Here is a 7,454-nt window from a genome sequence, read left to right as displayed (position 1 = left end):
TGTCCTGCTTCTATGATTGGGATCAATAATACAAACTGCACTTCCAATGTTACATTTATATACTATAATATGGCACTCCTTTAATAGCTGGCCACTCCTCTATGGTCAGATGGCCACACACCTTCCAGCAGCTGGCCACATGCCTTAGCAAGCCTGGTGGGCCATTCATGCCCCAAACCAACACCGGTCTTACCAGCTTGTATCTCTCTACGCCAGTGGTTCCCAAACTTTTTTGTTTTTACGGCACCCTAGAGTATCAGCATCATATTCATGGCACCCCTAAGCCAAAGGTTTGTTATGGAAAAATTCAGAAAAAAATGCAGTAAAGTAGTAAAGTGACACAAATTGTACTTTCCTGTCATCCTTAGGCTCAGTTATGTGGTGGTGGACAGGTTTACACTTCAGTTTGTCCACATATTTACATTACATTGACCATAAATAATTTGATTTGGTGCTGGACCACCAACCTGAGGCACCCCTGCAAGTGTCCCAGTGCACCCCAGGGTGCCATGGCACACAGTTTGGGAACCACTGCTCTACACTTTATAGCTCCTTCTGGTTGTGACCATAGGCTTCCATTGAAGCTAGGAGTTAAGCAATATACGCCTGGTTTACTTCCAACTCTGCATCAGGCTGAAAGGGTAGAGTAGGTATGAAATGTAGCTTTACTTTAGCTTCAATAATCTTTATTTAATAATAAAAATAACACAGGTAAGCCATCCTGAGGTTTACAGAATGTGTTGGTTGATTATTACCCCTTCTATAAAGTTATATATTGCATATATTGCAATTACCCCTTCTATAAAGTTATATATTGCATATATTGCAATTACCCCTTCTATAAAGTTATATATTGCATATATTGCAATTACCCCTTCTATAAAGTTGCCATATATTGCAACAACTGGCTTCAAATTACTGCTACAGATTAAATGTGTGAACACCTATATGTTATTGTCCCTTATAGACACAAAGTATATAAATTAGACTATTTAAAACAAGTAATGAAAGACAAATACATGGACATTGCTATACAGAAGTGGTGGTAGGAACACTGAGCCTTATTCAGCAGTGCACGTATGCACCAAAGGTCGGGAATATGCGCAGGCATCTGATCCGTACTGCGCACGTGCAGTACAGGTCCTGTGTGAACGCACACAGTGCGACAGCAGACTGTCAGTGATTGACAGTCTGTTGCTGTTTGGAGGTGGGAAGGGGACGGCGGCAGCCTCCCTGTGTCGCCGGCATTGGGGGGGAGGGAAGAGGCCAGGATCTCCGCTAACTGACAGAGATTTCCTGCCTCTTTGCTGTAGCTGCGGCGGCAGGTTTGCATGACCCCATGGGTCACTTAGCCAGCCTTTGTTATCGCAAATTAACCAATGCTACGTTTGACAATGCAAGTCGGATAAGTAATGCAGGAGGAGGTGATGCTTCCTGCGGCATTAGCGTATTAGCAAGGACGGAATTGCAAAGCTTCTTGCGAGCAGCTTTGCAATTCCGTCCTAATCTGAATAAGGCCCATTGATTGCACAGTATTAATAAACCTAAGCAGACATAATATCATGAAATTCAAATACAGTCAGCAGACAAAGAGAAATCCACATGATATTGAGCCAACCCTGGTTCTTACTCTTTGTATATTGACAAGGGCATAGTGCCAGTTCTCTCAGTGTGTACCCTGGGAGATGTGAAAACACTAAATTCACAAATTCACAGTTGAATAAGAAAACAGAAGACAGCATATGACTACAGATCAGACTGTTGTCACTCTTTTAACCTGAGCAGATCCAGCCACAGACTTTATATCACAGTATTGAATAGGTGTCAGCTCTGGTGTGGGCGCTGAGAGGGGGCCCGGGCTTGCTTGGAGGGTCCCGGCGGGGGCCCAGGTCCAATGCAGTTACCCTCCCTCCAGTGGCGGGCTGGGCCGGGGGGCAGGGTGCCACATTCCCCCCGGACCGTGGGCAGTCTGTGTCTCTGTGACACAGGCTGCACCGCGTGTGTAATGCTGACCGGACGGAGTTCGGTCAGCGCTACATTAACTAACACACAGCTGCCGGCTCCGGCAGCTGTGTGTTTGTTTTGATCAGCAGCCAATGAGAGTCTGACAGACTCTCATTAGCTGCTGCTGCGCCCACTGCAGGAGCTGCTCCATCTTCCAGCTCCCGCAGAGGGTAATGGGAGAGGCATCATGACGTCTCTCCCATAATGCAGAGCAGCCCGGCCCGGGAGGACAGATGGAGGAGCGGATGGCGGGGGCTACTACTACTGGGGGCACTACAAGGGGGGACTACTACTACTGGGGGCACTACAAGGGGGGGACTGCTACTAGGGGCACTGCATAGGGGGGAAGGGGACTACTACCAGGGGCACTACATAGGGGGGAGGGGACTACCACTGGGGACACTGCATCGAGGGACCACTGCTGGGGGCTCTATATAAAGGGCAATACTGAGGGTACTGCATAGGGTGGAGACTACAACTGCGGCAACTATTTAAGGGGCACTGCATAAGGGTTACCACTATTGGGGGCACTGCATGGGGGATGGACTGCTACTGTGGGCACTATATAAGGGGCACTAAATAGGGGGTACCACTATTGGGGGCACTATATAAGGGGCTTATTACTGGCGGCACAAGGGGCACTGCACAGGGGGGACCACTACTGGGGGCACTATATAAGGTGCTTACTACTGGGGGCACAAGGGGCACTGCACAGTGGGGGACCACTACTGGGGGCACTGTATAAGGGGCACTGCATAGGGGGGATCACTACTGGGGGCCTGCATAAGGGGGTCCTCTCCTGGGGCACAGGGGGGCACTGCTTATGGGCACTATGACAGGGGGCTGCCCGTAATCTTTATTTTTACTTTACATTAATCCCATATGGACCCACCTCCTCCTTGGAACACTTGAGGGGGGCGCCGTAACACGCACGTTCTTCGGCACCCTGGCTACACGCTACTCCTCTGCCAGGGCCGCCTGCATGCATTTGCCCCCCAGGCTAAAAGTTGCCAGCCAGCCCCTGCCTCCCTCTTTCCTCTCTGCAGACCAACACATGTTGCTCTGTGCTGGGCTGCAGTGGAGACTGCTCCTCTGCATGTGGGGGGGAGCGATCACACTGATCATGCTCTCTCCCCCTGGATTTGCCCTGGGCTGAGGGGCGTAAAACGCCAATACTACCCGATGATTAATATATATGCCCCTATATCACAATTCCTATTTATCAGCTAATGTTATTCAAACTATAATATTTCCTATTTGTTTATTATCACATTTGTCTAACCATCAATTAAACTAAAACCTCTAATTAGCATAGCAGCATAGACTATTTTGTATTATCACTCGCACCAGCTTTACGCCACGTGCTTTGAGTTCCATCACATTTACTTTTGTGAGTGGCACAATTTTTGTTTATTGGAAGAAATATTCTACTGCTCATATTCTCATATGTTTTTGTTTCCTAAAGAAACAGATTGTTGAAAATCCAGACAAAATAAAAAAAGCTTTCATATCGCCAGACTTCCGCTAGGCAAGAATCAGTGCCGACCTTGAATTATCTATTTTTGACCTTGTAAGCATTCCCACATCTTAGATTCTGTGCCTGTGAAATGTTAAATGCAACTGCCTTCAGAACTACTGCTTCTGTTTAAGATACTAGAGGACCATTTAAGCTATAGATGTTATGGTAAATCAAACTGTTTAGAAACATGGCATCTAAAGCAAAGCATATCTTGGAAAATGACATGATGACACCATTGTTTGTACTTAAGGAGCGCTATCCAAATCACTATGGTTCAAGTTTAGAGTTCAAAAGAAACAAGAAGTACATTAGCCTTTTAGTTGGGATAATCACATGGGCTTCCAATTTAAAAAATAAAATGTAGTTTGTCAAATGTTAGCAAGCATTTATATATATATATATATATATATATATATATATACACAACTCTGCAAAGTGTGGCACTCCACGCAATATATATATACATAGAGAGAGAAAGCGAGAGAGGATCTGGATTTTTTTTATTTTATTTATAAAAACAGCTAAAATCATGAAATTATTTGGGCCTATAATTGTTCCTACAGTATTATTAACCTCAATTACATTCATTTCCAGTAATCTTCAAAACTTTTGAACACCTTACAGCTCACAATATTGTTTTCAGTTTTCAGCAATATTGGCCAAAGGCTGCAGCGAGCTGATTGGCTAAACTAAAGGCCCCTACACACTATACAATTTTTTCAATGATTTGCCTGATTTCGATGCATCGGAACAACAAATCGTTAAAATCGTCCAGTGAATCCACTATATTGTGCGGTGCGTGCTCCTGTGGGGTCGTCAGTCGCATCTTCTGATCTGCCCTTCATGCAGTCCAATGCGGCAGCTGATGACACCATGCAGCTGGATGCAGCAAGGTCCGACATATCGGACGGGCGAGCACCAGATCGTCCAGTGTGTATGAGCCGCCCGATATATAGTGTGTAGCCAGTATTAGTGACAGAGCAATGGCACAAACATATGGCAGTTTAAAAAAGCATATAGCACATTTATGAAACATAGTGGCACTGCAGTGGCAGACAGGATGGTAATATAAACCATACAACGCTATAGAATGCTTTCGTTTTCATTAATTAAGAACTAGAGCAGAGTAAATAAAGGAGAAGTATTCAGTGGAAGCCAGGTAAAGCATTGATTGTTTGATTGATTGATTACACTGTTGTTATAACTATAAAAAAAATCAGACAAATGGAAAAGACTATTAGAAAACAAGCATCCAAAATGGATGGCATTGCAAGATACAAAACACACTGTAAGGTATAGTAATATACATTATTTGTCAAACACTCACAATCTTGGCAAAGCCCATCATGAAAAGTTGTGCATGATGGAATTGTACTTGAGCCCTCTTACCCACCCTTATGTTGTATATTGTAAAGGACTTTAAGAAAAGGTCCATTTTTTTCCTGTCAGCAGCATTTGTATGAGAAAATGAAGAAGGAGACGTCATCATGACATGTGCCATTTGAGCTGACAATTTGCTGGCAAGGAGCTCTTTGCATCTCTTAAGAAATGTGTCAGTTGGAAAGAAAGACATTATGTATAACTTCAACTTAAGATCAAGGGGAAGAGGCTTGTACTATGGCTTAAACCTAGGTTCAAGGATGGATGCCAAAATTTAGTGATCCAATTGCAAGATCTTGACAACCCTTTGGTCCTGGTGAAGTGAATAAAGAAGTTGATCTACAAGTTCAACATACTTAGTGGAATCACTTTGTTTCCTCTCCTCCTTTAGTTTACCTAGCTGCTTTTCCTGTAGTTTTATTAATGGAATCACCTGACTGCTGTAGGTGGCAGTGTCTGAACTCTCTTCATTAGTTACTGCTCTCACAATGTTACATGCATTATTGGAAATTACAAGTCGTGCAGAGAGTAAGCCATTTTGCTATGACATCAGTTTTACTAGAAGGTTGTCACTTGGTAAAGCCAGTGATACAGAGAGTAACCTGTCTGTGAATGAGCTGGTGTTGTGTGTTAGATATTGCTGCTACTACTGCTGCTGCCCCTGAAGGCAATACACTCACCCAGTGGACTGTCACAGTCATGAAATGTTTAGTTTGACCAGTACTTCTTGTCCACATATCTGTGGATAGTGGATACAATGGCATTTTGTTTGCCAAGAACTAGTTGTTTTTTGTAATGTCCCAGTACAGGCGAGGAATTGCTGTTCTGATAAAATGGGTTCAAGATAGAATTTGTTAGCTGGGACACAGGACCTCAATTAACTGTCTAAAACCACATGCATTGATGACAGATATTGGATGCAGATCTAATGCTAGCATAGCCGTCATGGCTTCAGTGATCCACTGTGCAACTAGATGGCAGCTTTCATACTTGCTTTATCTTGCAAAGGATTGTTTCACAGTCAATTATTGTTTGAAACTAGTCTTCTTGGTCTCCTTATGGGATGAAGATTGACCCACAGCAGCAGAACTAGCAAGCAAGGATTCTTCTAGAGAATCCTGGATAGGGGAGGAGTCAGCTTTTGCAAAATGGATGCAGTAGGACCACCTCCATAATTAATGAGATGATTGATGATGAAGGTGTTGGTGGTGGAGATTGCATGTTCTGGGATCTATCCATGCTGCTGGCAGCTGATGTTGGACTGCTTGTTACTATTTATTTAGAGAATTTTTTAGATTTTCCCAAATGATTTGCATGAACTCGCTACAAATTATGTAACAGAAAGGACGTTCCTAGATTGTTAACATCCCCACCTTTACTTACTTTAGCTTTATAAATGGTACATATGGCTTGACAAATGCTGTCAGGATTTAGGTAAAAATACTTCCACATGAAGGATGTGACTTTTTGGTTTTCTGCCCAGACATGACAATGGCCTTCTTCTTATCATGTCCAAGATCTGCTGCCACTGGTGGTGACAGTATGTTCTTCAGTCTTAGTTTTGTTAAGGTGAACTGACTTTATGTTTTAAAGGTGGCACATGTACATTTAAAGTGATAAGGTGTGACATGTGAGGTTTCAGAAGATGCCTGTGTTTGGCCCCAGCTTCTGAAAACACATTCTAGTGCATGAAACATCAGTAGCAGGACCATCACATGGGAAGGCCATGGCCTGAGTCTTTCCTTGCCACAGTGTGCGGTGTATGGAATGTTGCAAATTTTACATTTTTTGGCAATACATTTTCCATTTTATTGTTAGAGGTGATGTTTTCTTTAACATTGTGAATATTGTTAATAATTCAGATGCCATTTCTTAAACTTTATTTCCCCTGGACCAACTTTAGTAGATGTTGAAGTACTATCATGACTGCTGGCAGCAGCAGCAGCACTAGTACTGGGTTGCAGCTCCTGCTCTTCTATTGACTGATTAATATCAAATCACAGTGCTCCTAGTATAAGGGTGGCACCCTCATGATGTTATATTTTTTAACACACAAGTTTTATTTTAATTTTTGATAACAGTGTCTGAACACACAACACAGTGCTTCACAGCGCTCCTAGCAATGGTAGCACCCCAATTATGTTATATTTTTGAACACACAAGTTTTATTTTCATTTTTTATAACAGTGCCTGAACACACAACACTGCCTCACAATGTTCCTAGTAATGGTGGCACCCTCATGACGTTATATTTTAAAAAGCAAGTTTTATTTTAGTTTTAAAGAACAGTGCCTGAATACAAAACACTGTGCCTCAAAGCAATCCTAGTAATGGTGGCACTCTAGTGACATATTTTTTTAACAGAAAAGTTTTATTTAAATTTTTTAAACCAGTGCTTGAACACACAACCCACTGCCTCACAGCACTTCTAATAATAGTGGCACCCTAATGACATTAAATTTTTTAACTTTAGATGTGCACCAACCCCATGTTTTGGTTTTGGTTCTAATTCTTCGTCAAGTTTTGGTTTTGCCAAAACCACCCTCATGTG

This window comes from Taudactylus pleione, unplaced genomic scaffold (assembly GCF_031769625.1).
Source record: "Taudactylus pleione unplaced genomic scaffold, aTauple2 ptg000186l, whole genome shotgun sequence".
In the NCBI taxonomy this organism is placed as follows: Eukaryota; Metazoa; Chordata; class Amphibia; order Anura; family Myobatrachidae; genus Taudactylus; species Taudactylus pleione.
Note: the sequence above shows the minus strand (reverse complement) of the source record.